This window comes from Plecotus auritus (assembly GCF_963455305.1).
Source record: "Plecotus auritus genome assembly, chromosome: 5".
NCBI lineage: Eukaryota > Metazoa > Chordata > Mammalia > Chiroptera > Vespertilionidae > Plecotus > Plecotus auritus.
In genome coordinates this window covers 110,000,838-110,018,589 of record NC_137776.1, presented here as the reverse complement: position 1 = coordinate 110,018,589, position 17,752 = coordinate 110,000,838, and the positions used below count along the sequence as shown (strand labels likewise).

Below are 17,752 nucleotides of genomic sequence, written 5' to 3'. Positions count from 1 at the left end.
TTTTAATAGCCCTTGGTAGGTAAATTGCCAGATTGCTTACTACTAATATGGTACCTATTTGTATTGCTGGGTCAAGAAAAATAGTATAAAGTAAAGCATGTCACACTTGCCAAGATTGAAAAATGACTACCTCTTAGATTCTACATTTAATTTTAGATACCTACATTTGCTGAGGATTCAAACTTTTTAAATGAGAAAATTGGTCAGGGTTGAGAGCTAGGATAGGGGTACCAGCTAGTTTTACTGTTGGCTGAAAGAACTGTGTTGGTTTAGAATACAACCCATATACTAGAATAAGAAAGGCTTGATTTTTTTAGGGACAGTTGTCTACATGTTCTTACCTTGAGTCATCTGGTCTTATAGAATAGAAATTGGCTCAAGTATAGTAAGTTTGGAGATCCAATGATATCTCCTATAATTTGGGCAACTTATTAAATTTAGCACCAGTTTCTACCTATGTAAAATAGAGATGATGACTATTAAATAAGATGGCACACGTGAAGGACTTGTCATGGGCCCTTTTGTATGTTGGATGCCTGTTAAGTTTTTCCCCTTACGGATTATTTAGAGTATTAATGTTTCAGCTAGGAAAGCTGAGGGGCTTAGAAAGGCCAAATTACAGTGATTTGAACCTTTGTTTTTATTGACTCCAAATGAGTATTGTTGCTATGAATATTCCTGAATAAATTCTTATGCTTAATTCTCTTGGGAGTATGCCTATGAGTGGAATTTCTTGGTCATGTGGTAAAACTATTTGACTTTTTTATGAAGTCTAAAACACCTGCACCATTTTATATTTCTGCCAGCAGGATATGAGGGATCTGTTTTCACCACCTACTCGCCGATACTTAACTTGCCTTTTTGCCTATGTTTTTAATTGTAGCCATGCTAGTGGGTCTGAAAGTGGTATCCCATTGTGGTTTGGTTTTTGTTTCTCTGATGACTAATAAATGATGTTGAGTGTCCTATTTACTCAGTGGCCATGTGTGCTTGTGAGCCATATTTCTAAAGAAATGTCTATTCAGATTCTTTGCCCTTCTTTTAAAATAGGTTATTTGTCATAAGTTAGTCTTATGTATGGTGTGAGGTAGTATTCCAAATTCATTCTTTTGCATGTGGGTATTCAGTTGTCCCAGCACTATTTGTTGAAAAAACTTATTTTCCCCATTCAGTTGTCTTGGCGCCCTTGTTGAAAATCAATTAACCCAGAGTATGGAGTTTATTTCTGGACTTTGAATTTTGTTGCATTGAATTGAAAACCATGAGTATTTTTGATTACAGGTTTTGGTTACTAAGTTACTACTTAGTAACTCTCTTTGATATTAAATTTAGTGCATACCTTATAAAGTAAGTAATCTACAGTCAGTTCTTAAATATAAAGTCTATAAATTGAAGACTAATCTAATATGGTTTAGATTAATTTGGGTATTACTATTTTTATTACAAAACCAAACTGATCATATTGCTTTAGTTCAGAGATTATTGTAGCAAGATATTAAATATCTTGGTCCCTAACTTTGATCCTCAAAGCACCCTTGGTGGCATGGAAAACATGAGTTAGGCTAGTTTAAAAATTAGGATCTCTCTTGGCCGTTGTGGCTCTGTGGTTGAGCATCCACCCATAAACCAAGAGATCGTGGTTTGATTCCTGGTCAGGGCACATGCCCCGTTTGCAGGCTCAATCCCCAATAGGCACTGCAGGAGGCAGCAGATCAGTGATTCAGCATTGATGTTTCTATCTCTCTCCCTCCCTTCCTCTCTCTGAAATCAATAAAAACATATTAAAAAAGAACTTAATGCCCTAGCTGGTTTGGTTCATTGGAAATAGCGTCAGCCTGCGGACCGAAGGCTCCTGGGTTCGATTTGGTCAAGGGCCCGTAGCTTAGTTGCAGGCTCCTCCCTGGCCTGGGCCTTGGTCGGGGCTCATGCAGGAGGCAACCTATTGATGTGTTTCTCTGACATTGATGTTTCTCTCTGTCTTTCCCTGTGTCTTCCACTTTCCCTAAAAATCAATGGAAAAATATCCTCGGGTGAGGATTAACAAAAATAAAAAACAAACCTGAAAAAAAAGAACTTAAGGATTAGGCTCTCTTTATGTGTATATTTTTATTTCCCTTTGTTCATTATGTGTTTAATCGTGGAGTACACATGAAGTATAGGACTTCTGGGTTTTGAAGTCATTAGATTTTGTTAGAGCGGTTCTTGTATTCCTTTATAATGGGTGTGTGTGTGTGTGTGTGTGTGTGTGTGTGTGTGTGTGTGTGTGTTTCTTTTAGGTAGGATAAGTGATTTTATGAAATTTTTGTTTCTAGCAAATACAGTAAGATCACAAGTTGGTAATAATCAAGTGATGTAAAAATGTGATTTCTGGATCTTGTAAATATATTGTATTAGGAGTGGATTTAGATAACCAAGCATTTAAAATGATATTAACCAATCCCTGGCTGGGTAGGTGAGTTGGTTAGCGTATCGTTCAGATATGCCAAGGTTGCAGATTCAATCCCCGGTCAGGGCACATACAAAAAGCAGCCAATGAATGCATAAGTAAGTGGGACAACAAATCGATATTTCTTTCTTGAAAAGAAAAAATAATATTAACTGAATTCAGGAACTTAAAGTAATACATAGATCATACATAGCTACAATTTAAATTGCTGATTTGTGCAAGGTTTTTTTGTTAATCTTATATTCAAATTAAGTGAAAGAAAGTGATCTAATACTTCTTTTCTGCCCTCCTTTAATCACACAGGAGAACCAGGATTACTGAGTAGAAAGCCTTCCTGCGGTGCTCCACTTTTCATCAGTCACCCTGGATGTTCTCTTCACTGTGGGATGAGGTAGTAGGTTGTATAGTTTTAGGGTCACACCCACCACTGGGAGATAACTATACAATCTACTGTCTTTCCTAATGTGATAGAAAAGTCTGCATCCTTGCGGCGTCATAGGAAGTTGAAAGCTAATTGTACAGTATATTTAAGTTTAACTTGTGTAAAATTGCTGTAGTGCACCATTTCTTTATAGCGTACACGTTGCTTATTCTTTTAGAGACTACAAACTTTAGCCAGTAGACTGTATAGAGGGAGATACTTTTGCTTATTTCTGTATATCAGAATAACTGCTTTATTTAGATTGATGCTGGCAATTTTATGTTGCTTTTTATTTTGAAAAAGATTGTGCTCTCCATTCCAGAAGAAAAGATTGCTCTGTCAGAGTGAGGTAGTAGATTGTATAGTTGTAGGGTAGTTATTTTACCCTGTTCAGGAGATAACTATACAATCTATTGCCTTCCCTGCGGAGTAGACTTGCTGCATTGTTTTATGTAGATGATATTGAAACTGAAAAAAATTAATTTTGACAGTGTTTTGTATTTATAGTTTTTTTATGCCAATTACTAATTTTCTCTGTTTGGGTATAGTGTACCTATTTATCACATGTGTATTTCAGAAATTTGAAACTAATCAAAAATCTGAAAGTTGTGGAGAAAATTTCAGGCAATCTTAATAGGAGAGCAGACCTATCCAAAGGAATTATGAATAGGCTTGTCACCCTACATCCTGTTTTACATGTCTGTGGGAGGTCCTGGGTGATAAGGGTAAATACAGAATCGAAAGGCACTGTTTGAGCTAAAATGGAGTTACGTTGTTTATGATTCATTCTCCCTGGTTTGGGGTGGCCTTGGGCAATGTTGTTAACCACTGCTTCATTGGTGTGATGATTTGGATGGCTTCATCTCTCCAGCCTGGAGGAGGAGAGTTGGGTTCTATTCCCTGGTAAGTCACAAAGACCTGAGCTTTGCCCCCCAAATCTGAAGTGGTCCTTTATTCAACAACGGGGGTGGTCCCCTGATCCCCTGAAGCTGTCACATGGGGAAATACATAGAGTATTGTTTTAAAGAAAATGTGAGGGTAATGCTAGAAAGGGCTACTTGATTTTTAACACCCATAAAGGGTCACGTTTTAGCTTTTTTCCAATGGCCAAACTATGTTTCCTTGGGCTTTTAAAATCAAGCAAGGCTAAAAGCTCCCTGTTTTAAGTACTTGCTGTTTTTATTTTTGTTTTCAGAGAAGAAAAAGGAAAATGTGGAGGTAAGCGAGAGGCCACCTCTTCCCAAATATTTACATTTATCCTAAATCTTGGGGTCTAAGACAGCAATTTTCAACTGGTGTGCTGCAAGAATTTTTAAAACATGCAACATCTGACTATTTAGTCAGGGCACTGACTTCTTTTCCCCTAGATTGTCAAATAAAAAAAAAATTGACAACAGCCAAACTACCTCTTTTTTCTTGTGCCGCAGAATTTTAGTAACTAATTTATGTGTGCCATGAGGTGAAAGGGTTGACCATTGCTGATCTAAGATGACAGTGCAGTGCCATTCCCAGCAGGAACTTCGAATGAGAGAAAACATCGAATTCTCTCTTTGATGGGTCCAACCCAGGAGATTTATCTGGGCCAAATTAATGCTTTTTGTTTCATCCCTAGCATAGATGGGCAATTGCATGGTGCAGAATTGTGGATATATTGTGTTTTTTTTTGTTTTGTTATAAATTGAGGGGATGGGAAACCAAAAGGTGCCAAAGAAAAGTGGGAAAGTTTGAGAAGTTCTCTTAGACTTAAATCTTGACACCTGCTTGTGTGGCAAGTACAGTCATGAAGTTTTGTACTTTTCTGGCACGTGCTGCCTCCACTGTGGCTATCATCTTCACTCTGCCTTTGGAAATTCATCCTTATCTTAAAACTAAGGTCTGAAGAAAAATAAATTTCAATCTTTTATTAAATTACATAAGGACCCATTTCATATACCTACTAGGCAAAGCCCAGTAAGTGAATCAAATTATGGAGAACTGCTATATTTTGTAAAAGCATTTAAAAGTATCTTTGTGGAGCCGAAACCGGTTTAGCTCAGTGGATAGAGCGTCAGCCTGCGGACTGAAAGGTCCCAGGTTCGATTCTGGTCAAGGGCACACGTACCTTGGTTGCAGGCACATCCCCAGTAGGAGGTGTGCAGGAGGCAGCTGATAGATGTTTCTCTCTCATCGATGTTTCTAACTCTCTATCCCTCTCCTTTCCTCTTTGTAAAATATCAATAAAATATATTTTTTAAAAAAAGTATCTTTGTGGAAAGTGTGATAGTCTCTAAAAGCTTGTTTTTGATAGCAACAAAAAGGTGATCATAATTCGCTTCTGTTTATTATAATTAAAAGATTAAAAACACAGAATAACGGTTCAAGGGCTGGCTGTAACCTAGGAAACGTGGCATCTAAAGAGGACTGGCAGTAAGTTAAATTGTTCCAGTTGGCTACAGGCAGGATTTATACATAGTGTCACCTAATTTTTCACCTTATCAAGAGGTAAGTTTTATGAAATTTGATATTTAAATTTTGGTAATACATTAAATATTTTTAAAAATTGGTGGCTCCAACAATATAAGGTGGATTAGATATTAGGCTTCTGGTTTGCATTCCTCTGATGTAATTGAATTTTTGTTTCTTTGTAACAAGAGGTTTGATTTTAAGCATATGAGATCATATGACCGACCAGTAACATTTTTAAAGCATCAATGAAAGTTCTAATTGGTTTAACTTTGGGGGTAAAAAACGAAAGCCTAATTTAACAGGTGATTTTGAAGTGCCTCTGCCAAGTAGAAGACGGGGAAGAAAAAAAAGGGGGTTTCCTAGGAAGAGGTAGTAGGTTGCATAGTTTTAGGGCAGGGATTTTGCCCACAAGGAGGTAACTATACGACCTGCTGCCTTTCTTAGGGCCTTATTATTCCACGGTAATGTGTTTCCTTGCCACCTTGTTTTGGTTTAAACGGAGTTCTTTCTGTAGGTTTTCTTACAAATTAAAATATTGCAGGGAATACCAAAGGAAACAAAGCCTGCTTTCAGAATGGTATCAACATCAATTAGTAAAAGCCAACTAATGAGAAGTTAAGACTTCTGAAGTATACCTAGCTGCTTATTTGTCTCACTTTGGGGTCGCTGGAATATTTTGGAAAGCATTCGCTTTTTTGTTTGGGGCAAGTTCCCTTCCCAGATGTTTCCCCCTAGTCTATTACACCTAAAAAAAAAGACATTTGATAAAACTATTGAAATATTTGTTCCTTACACTATATTTGTAAATATTTATCTTGCTAATAAGTTCCTGGGTTTGTCTTCTGATCTTAAAATTTGGCACAGTTCTTAGGGTGGTGGTGTGTATTATGGAAATGTATCATTGCATTGAGTGAGTGTTACGGTATGTAATTCTGTGATTGAATCTGCTAATGTGTGTAACGGTTGGACAGTGGAGTTGCTATAATTTGTTAAACACCTTTTCAATAAAAATATTTAAAACTTTTTTATTGTTTCACCTCCAACCTTGCAGAATTAGACACATTCTTTTATTTGTAAGTATTTAGACTTCTATTATGATGCTTATATACTTGATTTCATTTTTTAAACATCTAAAAGAAAATGATTTCTTATTTTTATTCTCAGTGATTTGTTGATTGTACTGTCACTTTCAGATGCATATTAAGTTAAATTTGAGCCATAGCCAACTCTTCCATTTTTATAAACACTTGTATGCCTTTGTACACACAATTGCATATGCTGAGGATACCCTACTTTCTTTAATTCTCATTCTTTGAGTCTGCACACGCAGGCTACCTTGCAAAAACTTAAAAGTACTTACCCTGGGGTATGTGTGCCCATTAGCATCCCAGGACAGATTCAATTTATTTCAAACTAATTTGAACAGTAATATTTTAAAGGCAGAAAAGGTTGAGGAAATTCAGTGAAGTTTCCTGTCTTGTCCCCCGCCTCAGAGAACGTTCCCGTGGAAGGTTGAGATGGGTTCTAGGCATGTTCACCTCTGACCCATGGCAGCTTTAAATTTCCTCTATAAATTGAGATAGTTGGGTGTGGCTTCAAGACATTTTTGTACACTGCAGTCCTTTAAAATCAAAGATTTTAAAATAAAAATTTCAATTGCTAAGGCAAAATTCATCAGTTTCATGTGCACTGAAAATGCAAGAAAATGAAACTGGCTGTAGTAGGATTAAGGAACTTTAAATCAGATTTTGTCTTACTTATAAAAATGTTCTAATTTTCTCTAATTTTTCTTATTAAAGTTTTTGGACCATACCAGCCAGCTTTTATTCTAACCGCCGCCCCCCCACCCCCATTTCATTGAACTAGTCAGGTTGTTCCTTGCTCCGTCCCATTTTGTGTTTCCTAGTTTCCCTCCCACTTGGGCTCTTACTGAGAGGAGGCTTGAGGGATCCTCTGGGAAGTGGACATAATTCCTTCAGCAATGTTTGGTGGTTGAATGGCCTACCCAAAGAAAGCATCTATAATCTGACTCCCTGGGATTCTGAAATCTGGCTTGAAACCCATAACTTAAAACTTTAGTTTGAGTTAAAAGCTATTTTTTCCTTAAGTGGAAAAAAGTGTTGGGGTGGAGTAATTATATCAACTATTAATATTAGAACTATAGGTTAGGCAAATTAGTGTTTCAAAGGAATGTGAAGGCTACCCAATGTTAGTATGGAAGCATGACCAATAATTGTCCTAGGTTCTTTGTAGCTATTATACCATATCTAGTACATAGTTTCCATTTTCAAGGTGACCTCTTTGTGTCAACATTACTATTTGGCTGTCACATCACCCTCTTTTTATATATATATACTAGAGGCCCGGTGCACAAAATTTGTGCATGGGTAGGGTCCCTAGGCCTGGCTGGCGATCAGGGCCAATTGGGGCCTTCTGGCTACTGGCCAGGGCTTGCCTTCATTCTGCACCACCCCCTGGTGGTCAGCACACGTCATAGCGAGTGATCAAACTCCTGAGGGGACACTTTGCATATTAGCCTTTTACATATATATATATAGATATTTTATTGATTTCAGAGAGGGAGAGAAACATCAGTGATCAGAGAGAATTATTGACTGGCTGCTTCCTGCATGCCCCAACCTGGGGGTTGAGACTGCAACCCAAGCATGTGCCCTGACCAGGAATTGAATCATGACCTCCTGGTTCATAAATAGGTCTACACTCAATCACTGAGCCACTGGCAAACCGTTTTAAAGAATTTTCTTAGCAAGGCCACCTGATGACTCCTTTGTCTCAACAGTTGGTATGATCTTTCACACACTAGCTGGAAGGAAAGCTGGAAAGTGTCTTAGGCCAATTGCCAGGCTGAACAGAATCAACTTTACTAGTAAGAAAGAGAAGGGGAAGTGCACAGGGATTACAGCACCAGGCTTTAGGAGAAAAGGCATGAAGATTTTGATAGGTTCTGTTCTACCCCTGCCACTAATTCCTGGGCTGCCTCAGTTGGGCAGGACCCTTCCCAACCCCTCTGGGCTTGGTGAGAAATTCTCAGTTGAGACAAGAGGTTCAGTCAAAAGGTTGTATGGGACTTGACCCAGCAGAGAGCTGACAGGACATTTATAATGTATATTGCCTCTGGCACAGACTGGTACATAATTGGAACTGATGGAGCATTTTTCCCCTTAAACTATTGTTTAGAACAGCTTTAGGTTCACAGCAGAAAGTACATAGTTCACATATACCCTGTATCTAGCCCCCACCCCCAACTTTCCCACTCTGGACCACCTGATGACAGTGGTACATTTTAAAGTATTTTTTGTTTTATCCTTTGAAGTTCTTTCACCATTACAATTAGGCTAAGAGATGTATTGTCCCATGGAAGGAAGGACAACTCAGCAGCAATGACCAAAGGACAATTTCTTGGTTTTGAGTGCCAACGTTGACTGGAAAATTAGTGGCAGAAGCAGGTACTTAAAATTTTTTGGAATTTTGCATAAACTTGTCAAGAGCCAAACCTGGAGGACTGAAGAGAGTTGCATTAGACCAGCAGAGTAGAAGAAATGCACGATGAGCATTCTCTACTGAAGACTTACACCAGCAAGCAGTGATAGGGAAAGAACCCTGTAGACTTCCCTGAGTGCTGGAGACGTGGTCCCTGTGCTCTTGAGCTCTGGGATGGGCATAGTGGAACTCCCTGGGTGGGTGGGGACTGGGGGGCCCAGGGACAGAGGGTGTTGGGTTTGGAAAGACCACAAACCTAGTGAAGCCTGTGTACAGCATGGTACCTCAGCAGTGAGGCCTGGAGGCATGCTGTGGCTACTGACAGGGAGGTGTTGGGAAAACACTGGAAGAGCCTCCCAAAAGACTTCCTGCTAGGGAACCATGATTTCATTGAGGTATGGAGTCTTAGGTAAGGTGCCCTGGCTCTTGGTCAGGGGTCCTCAAAACTACGGCCCGTGGGCCACATGCGGCCCACCGAGGACATCTATCTGGCCCGCCGGGTGCCGCTGCCTGTCCTGCTTAGCAGCCGACTCGTCCCGGGCCCGCAGTGCGCATAGGAATTTGTTCATAGTTTTTTTTTTTTTTAAACTATAGTCCGGCCCTCCAACGGTCTGAGGGACAGTGAACTGGCCCCCTGTTTAAAAAGTTTGAGGGCCCCTGGACCAGATCAGACCAATGAGATGTTATGGAGTGGAGGGGGAGGGGTTTCAGAAGAAGGTTCAGGAGGAGAAACAGCCTTATGCTGCCTTTTGCTGCTTTGAATTTGGTTGTGTGATGACCAGAGCTACTGCAGCCATTTTGTGACCAGAAGATGAACTACCCCACAGTGAGAGGGTGTGCTACTTGCAAAGAAAAGCTCCCCTCACTAGATTCCATATAGCTCAGGGAAAGCTCCCAAAGTGTGCTGAAGTGTGAGGGAGCAGTGAAGGTGTGGAGGCTGTCCGCTAGGAAGGAGCCCTGTGGTTGGGATAAGAACCATAGGGACTGGTTCTCTGGCATATGGAGGCTGTGGTAGGACCCTGAACATGAGCATGCATGTGGTGGGGACATTTGTGAAACCTGGATCTTAGAAGTCAGCCAGCAAGGACCAAGCTCAGACGACGTGTGAACCAGACATTTAGCTGGTGCTGTGTTAGCCTTTGGAAACTTAGATCACTCTCATGAAGGAAAAGGGTAGGTGGAAAACCCTAAATTTGATAGGCTACTAAAACTGCTTTAAATCAAAACAGTTATCTAAAATGGATGAGATTTCAGTTTTCTGCCATTAACAGAAATGTGGCTCAAGATACTCAGAAATTAAAAAAAAAATTTTTAAGTTACATTTCTGTGCAACTGCAAATTTTGAACCTCTGCAGTTGCCCTAATCAACTTACTATTTATAGGTAGAGGGCTTATTTGATGGTTTGCAATGAAATACTGATATAGAAACATTCTTAAAGCAAACTATATAGTGGATCTATTTCTCACAGGTAATGTAGACTAAGTTTCTTAACTCATTTTATACACCTAGGTATGTTATTCAGAGTACTTAATATCAGCCTGTTTCACAAAACAGGCTCTCGATAAATTTGGTATGTGTATACAGTTCTTGCTTTTTGTGGTACCTTGTTGATAGAAATGTATGAAATTGTTTCCTTCCTTTGCCTTGCCTGGTAGAGAAACATGCAAAGTGAGAACAAGGTTCCAGTGTGAATGTACTGGGCAAAGCAAAAACTGCCTACATATATATGGACCCTTTGTTTCTTAAAGTGTGCCCAGCTCTCTTCCATGCCTTCTCCCCTCCTCACCCCCCCTCCCCCCACTACCACCACCATTAGTCTAGAACCCATTGGTCACAGGTCCTGATGGGGAACTAAGTCCTATAGGTTGCATCATCATCCAGCCCATTGTTAGCTGCGTAGGAAGCCAAATACTAAATCCTGAGGTGTGTTTTAACCAAGTCTGAGTGACCATCAGAGGTAGGGTACTAATCAAAATAAGAGATGATTGAGAGAATCTGAAAAGATACACAATATTTGAGGTCTTGCAACTTCCTAGATTGTAAATGAGAAGTCTTATGATGATTTTATAAATCATCCCCCAATGGGGACAGTGTGGTGAATGGCAGAGCAGAAGATGTCTGGATAATGGAAAAATATATTCTAGTTACTGGGAAAACTCCATTGAAAAAGAATATCTGGTTGATATGGAGTTATTTTGTGATTGAAGGAATGGTGACCTAGTCCCTAAGAGAATCATGCAATATGCAATCCTTTGAACATAGCTTCTTTCACTCAGCTTTTTTAAAGTTCATATATGTTATATATGAATGGTTTGTTCTCTTAATGCTGAATAGTATTCTATGGATATATCACATTATTTCACTGGCTGATGGGCATCTGGATTGTTTCTATATTTGGCTTGATAATGCTATAAACATCTGCATATACATTTTTCTGTGGATATCTGTTTTCATGTCTCTAGGAAAAATACCTGGAGTGGAATTCCTGGGTTGTATGGTATGCTGATGTTTAACCTTCTAAGGCAGCGAATTTCAACTGGTGTGCCATAGCAGGCACACGAGTGTGCCTCAAGAATTTTTAAAACATGTAACAGCTGACTATTTAGTTCAAAAAACTACACAGTAATTCACACAAATGGGTTTTTAAATGATTCTTCTCACTCAAAACTATGATCTCCATCAAATTACACAGAAATATTATCAAAATGTTTTATCAACATGACCAGCCATTACCTTCACTGCATGCCTCAGAGCGCCAGGCTGGTTTTTGGTCACCTACATGGAATGGGAGATGTGAGTAGTCCCCATTTTGCAGTGTGCAGGTGGACACAGTCCTGCTTCCCTAGGATTTTGCTTCTTCAGGTATAAAATTGCAGGGGTGGCCTAGATGGCCTGTAAGATACCTTTCAAATAATAGAATCTAAGTCAGCTTGAGACCCCATCTTGAGGAGACACTTAGGATGGCAAAAGAAATGGATGAAAGTCAAACCCAGGTGCTGGAAGGGAAGTTTGCAAATCCAAAGTTCAGTGGACTTTTGATAACATCTAATTTTAGGAAGTGCCACAGTACCAGGCCTGTGATGATGAGGCTTCTTCACCCCTCCAGTAGAGGGTGCACTCTTGCAAGCAGCTTTGGTAGCCAGTTGCTTCTGCAGTGTTTTACCACTAGTTGATTTTGGGGCAGTCAACTTTGTATGAGCCAGGTATAGACACCTTGCTGGAAGCCAATTCCAACATGTCATAATTACAAGAGTTTCATCAAAAGGTTGATGAAACTTGGGGGCTCAACAAGGGCTGAGTCACATATGTAATTAACTGTTGGAATGGGTGGAAACCTAAATAGGATGATTGTTTACTGCCAGACAGCTCAGGGCATCTTTTTTTTTTTTCATATAATTGATTTTTTACAGAGAGGAAGGGAGAGGGATAGAGAGATAGAAACATCGATGGGAGAGAAACATCAATTAGCTGCCTCTTGCACACCTTCTACTAGGATGTGCCCACAACCAAGGTACATGCCCTTGACCGGAATTGAACCTGGGACCTTTCAGTCCACAGGCCAATGCTCTATCCACTGAGCCAAACCGGTTAGGTCAGCTCAGGGCATCTTAATCTACATGTTATTGCCTCCTGTTGGCCAAACACCTGAACAGCTGTAGGCTATTCCCTAATCTGACAATGCTTCTGTAAACCCTACCCTTTGAAGTGTATTATCTCCACCTTGCCTTAGGACAAATTGTGTTAATAAAAAGCAGGGGTCCTGAGACAAGGGGAACGAAGGAGTAAGAACAAAGAACAACTAAGAACTTAGAACTTTAGCTCCTTTAGCTGAAGCTCCTCTGACCCCCCAATGCCTTTCAAAATTATCTTTTGTCTTTGGACTCTTAATCTACGCACAACCTTTCTCCAGATTGCTGAACCCTTTGTAATGCTGGGACAAGAACCCCGGCATTAATGGTGCCCAACGTGGGGCTTCCTGAACCCTGGCAGCACCAACATTAACACGTCTTTACTTACCCCCTTCTCTTTCAGTTGGAGCTCTGCAAGCTAGAGGCAGCACAGGCATTAGAGAGTGATAGCTGTGCCATGGCACAGCTGTGAACACCTAGGTCTAGTAGTGTTTATTTTTTTTTAAATAAATCTTTATTCAGATTATTACAATTATTTCTCCTTTTTCCCCCCATAGCTCCCCTCCACCCATTTCCCACCCCACCTTCTGCCCTTACCTCCCCCCCACTGTCCTCATCCATAGGTGTATGATTTTTGTCCATTCTCTTCACGAACCCCCCATACCCCTTTCCCCCTGAGAATTATCAGTCCACTCCCTTTCTATGCCCCTGATTCTATTATATTCACCAGATTATTCTGTTCCTCAGGTTTTTAATTCACTTGATTTTTAGGTTCGCTTGTTGATAGATATGTATTTGTTGTTCATAATTTTTCTCTTTACTTTTTTCTTCTTCCTCTTCTTTAAGAATACCTTTCAGAATTTCATATAATACTGGTTTGGTGGTGATGAACTCCTTCAGCTTTTTCTTATCTGTGAAGCTCTTTATCTGCCCTTCAATTCTGAATGATAGCTTTGCTGGGTAGAGTAATCTTGGTTGTAGGTTCTTGCTATTCATCACATTGAAAATTTCTTGCCACTCCCGTCTGGCCTGCATAGTTTCTGTTGAGAAGTCAGCTGACAGTCGTATGGGTGCTCCCTTGTAGGTAATCAACTGTTTTTCTCTTGCTGCTTTTAATATTCTCTCTTTGTCTTTTGCTCTTGGCATTTTAATTATGATGTGTCTTGGTGTGGTCCTCTTTGGATTCCTTTTGTTTGGGGTTCTGTGGGCTTCCTGGACTAGTAAGTCTATTTCTTTCACCAGGTGGGGGAAGTTTTCGGTGATTATTTCTTCTGGCACCCCCATAATTCTGATGTTGGTACGCTTGAAGTTGTCCCAGAGTCTTCTTACATTATCTTCAACTTTTTGGATTTTTTTTTTTGCTTTTTGCTTTTTCGGTTGAGTGTTTTTTGCTTCTTTGTATTTCAATTCTTTGACTTGATTCTTGTGTTCCTCTATTCTGTTTCTGGGTCTCTGTATAATATTTTTTATTTCAGTCAGTGTATGTTTAATTTCTAGTTGGTCCTTTTTCATATCTTTGAGGGTCTCATTATATTTATCGGCCTTTTCTAGGATATTCTTAAACTTTTTTTTTTTTAAATATATTTTATTGATATTTTACAGAGAGGAAGGGAGAGGGATAGAGAGCTAGAAACATCGATGAGAGAGAAACATCGATCAGCTGCCTCCTGCACACCCCCCACCGGGGATGTGCCCGCAACCAAGGTACATGCCCTTGACCGGAATCGAACCCGGGACCCTTCAGTCCGCAGGCCGACGCTCTTTCCACTGAGCCAAACCGGTTTCGGCTAGGATATTCTTAAAAAGTCTTATAACCGTGGTTTTGAATTCTATATCCAGTCGTTTGTTTTCCTCCATTTCTTTCGTTTGTGATCTGATTCTTTGACCCCGCATTTTCACTGATTCCCTGAGTTGGTAAGGTAGATATTTGTGCTAGGTTTCCAATAAGGCCCAGTGGGTCTGCTTCCCCAGTTAACCTGAGGTGGACACTCTTGGTGCACCCCTTTGTGGACTGTGTGTACAGCCTTGTTGTAATTAAGTCTTTATTGTTGTTGGTATCACTGGGAAGAATTGACCTCCAGGCCAGTTGGCTGTAAGGATCAGCTGTGTCTATGCTGGGAGAAGTTCGGTGCTGGAGACAGCCTTATAGGATTAGACTTGCCAAATTGCAATAGCCTCTGTGCTCAGCTTGGATGGGGTGGAGTCTCAGTCTTGGCTTCCTGTCAGCCTTGCCCTTGCGCGCATGTGCGCTTTCAGTCCTCCGCCTTCCCCAGCTCGAGTCTCCGCCTGAGAGTCCAGACTCCCCCCACAAGAGCGTGGGTCCCCAGGGGCTCGCCTGGAACTGGGGTTCACTGCAGTCAGAACTGGGGCTCAGTGCAGTCAGAATCCTCTGACTCTCTTCCACTAGGGAAAGCCTGTGGCAACTTCCGCAGCCTTTGTGCGCACTGGCGCGCGCGCGCGTGCGCACTTTCAGTCCTCCGCCTTCCCCGGCTCCCGAGTCTCCGCCTGAGAGTCCAGACTCCCCCCACAAGAGCGTGGGTCCCCAGGGGCTCGCCTGGAACTGGGGTTCACTGCAGTCAGAACTGGGGCTCAGTGCAGTCAGGATCCTCTGACTCCCTTCCACTAGGGAAAGCCTGTGGCAACCTCCGCAGCCTTTGTGCGCACTGGCCCACGCGCGCCTTCAGACTTCTGCCTTTCCCAGCTCGAGTCTCCGCCCGGGAGTCCAGACTCCCCCCGTAAGAGCGTGGGTCCCCAGGGGTTCGCCCAGAACTGGGGTTCAGTGCAGTCAGAACTGGGGTTCAGTGAGGTCAGAGGCTTCCTTCCCCCTTCCGCCAGAGAAAGTCAGCCAGGCTCTCAGCCGCCCTTCCTCTCTGCGCGCACAAAGCCCCTTTGCCGTACCTCCAATTCTCTGTGAGCTTTTCTTTTTCCTTCTAGTTGTAGAATTTTCACTCGGCCAGCTTTCCTGTGGTTCTGGATGGTGTCCGTTCTGTCTTTTAGTTGTAGTTTTGAAATTGTTGTGCGAGGCAGCAGTTTAGGTGTTTTGCCTATGCCGCCATCTTGGTTTCCCTCCCTAGTAGTGTTTAAATGTATTCTTATGGGTTATCTATAATAATAAAAGCATAATATGCAAATTGACTGAACAGCTGAACAGCGGAATGACAGTCCGGACGACCTTCCAGACGAAGCCGTGGCTGCGAGGGCCAAGGCAGCCTGGGCTGCGAAGGCCTACTCTTGCACGAATTTCATGCATCAGGCCTCTAGTTTTTAAATATAAAGGATCATGTCATTTGTTAATAGAGATAGCTAGCTTTACTACTTCTTTTCCAATTTTCACGACTTTTACTTCTTTTTCTTGTCTAAAAGCTCTGGCTAGAAGCCCCAGTATAATGCTGAATAACAGTGGTGTTAGCAAGCAACATAATGCTTTCAGTATTTTACAGTTTAGTATGATGGTAACTGTCAATATTTCATAAATGCCTTTGTCATGTTGAGGAACTTCTATTTCTAGGTTTCTGAGTTTTTTTAAATTATTATACAAGGGTATATTTTTTAAATTAATATAAAAGGGTATTGTATTCAGGTATTTTGTGAAATTGTTTTCCTACATCAGTTGAGATGATTCTGAGTTTTCCCCCCATGTATGCATAACCCATGGACCCAGACAATAGGCTAGTGAAGGCCTGGGGTGAGGGGCAGGGGTGGGCGAGAAGAAGTTAATGGGAAAAAGGGGGACATATGTAATATTTTCAACAATAAAGATTTAATATGAAAAGATGTGACTTTTATCTTTTGGTAAAGATGTGACAAAAATTATCAGTAAATAGTGCTAATAACATCTCAAAAAGCAATGCAAAAGTTTATAAAAAGAAAAATGCAAATTTTATTTGTGGTTTTTTTCATTTCTTTTTCTGAAGTTATTTGTTAGTATACAGGAAGGCAATCCATTTTTTTCCAGTTCATTAGTTCTTTATTAACGTGTGATCACTCCTTCCCCTTCAATCGCACCCATCAGCCCATAAATACTAGAGGAGCTGCACTGGAAAATGAGGGTACCAGTGAGGTTCAGTTGTCCTATTCACAAGATGGGGGGTGGGGTGGGGTGGGGAGTATATGTGCAGGGTCCAGCCCAGATATTCAGGATTCATATATGGGTGGTAAAAAGAAAGTGTTTTCTGGAACGGCAAATTTTCACCAACATTGGGTCCACAGATGCTGCAGTTCACCAAGGGGATGCTAGGACTGGCTTAGGCAGGGATGGGGCAGGATAGTTCGGAAGACCCCCAGGCTTCAAGTCCTTGGACGTATTGAAAAGGAGGGCATTCGTTGGGGTTGTTCTTGATTCAAGGGTCCTCAAACCCATAGCTTTCCTGATGTGGGAACAGCCTGGGACCCTGGTGAGGCCTGGATTTGCCACAGTTGCGGAGAGTGCCGGCACCGATAAAGGGCTCAGCTGTAGGGCACGAGGCTGTCGGCTAGATGGAGGCACAGGCAGAGGCCATGGTAGCTGGCCAGGGCAAGGATGAGCAGCAGCATGAGTAGCAGGAACCCAGTGACCAGCAGGGCCATGAAGCCCAGGTGCCACAGGTGCATGGTGCAAGGGGATGCCTGGGAGCACAGAAACTGGGAGTGGCAGAGGAAGCCAAGCCTAGCATGGTGACTGCAGGTAGCAGGATGGTCCCCAGCACCAGCAAGAGGAGATTGAAGGCAGCCACCAGCAGATTCTGAACGGTGACCAGCATAGCACAAGCCCAGCAGTCCAGGGGGTCCCGGGGCTCTGGGCCGCTGTTGGGAACCGGTCTCTGCACCATGAGGACATCTGCCATGGCCTGCCTGGTTTGAGGCAATCAATTTTTGCACATTGACTTTATATCCTGCAACTTGACTGTATTTGTTTATTGTTTCTAATAGTTTTTTGGTGGAGTATTTAGGATTTTCTATATACAGAATCATGTCATCCACAAAAAGTGACAGTTTTGACTTCTTCCTTCATTATTTGGATGCCTTTTCTTTCTTTCTCTTGCCTTATTGCTCTGGCTAGGACTTCTAGCACTACGTGGAATAAGAGTGGTGTGAGTAGACATCCTTGTCTTGTTCCAGATCTTAAAGGAAAAGCTTTCAGTTTTTAGCCATTGAGTATGATATTGGCTGAGGGTTTATCATATACTAGAGGGCTGGTGCACGAAAATTCGTGCCCTCGGGGGAGGGGGGTGTTCCCTCAGCCCAGCCTGCACCCTCTCGCAGTCCAGGAGCCCTCGGGGGATGTCCAACTGACAGCTTTGAAGAAGCTGCTATGGTGTGAGAGGGGCTAT

General features: G+C 41.6%; 1 long non-coding RNA gene and 1 pseudogene across 2 annotated transcripts in view; one reads left to right on the top strand and one right to left on the bottom strand.

Moving 5' to 3' along the window:
- The window catches only part of LOC308248169, a 41,107-nt gene that overhangs the window by 8,176 nt on the left and 15,179 nt on the right, over positions 1-17,752 (top strand). The gene's annotated exons all lie outside the window — the stretch shown is intronic.
- LOC308248990 (transmembrane protein 88-like) lies at positions 16,794-17,266 on the bottom strand (annotated as a pseudogene). The gene has a single exon. The product of its transcript is annotated as a transmembrane protein 88-like (transcript).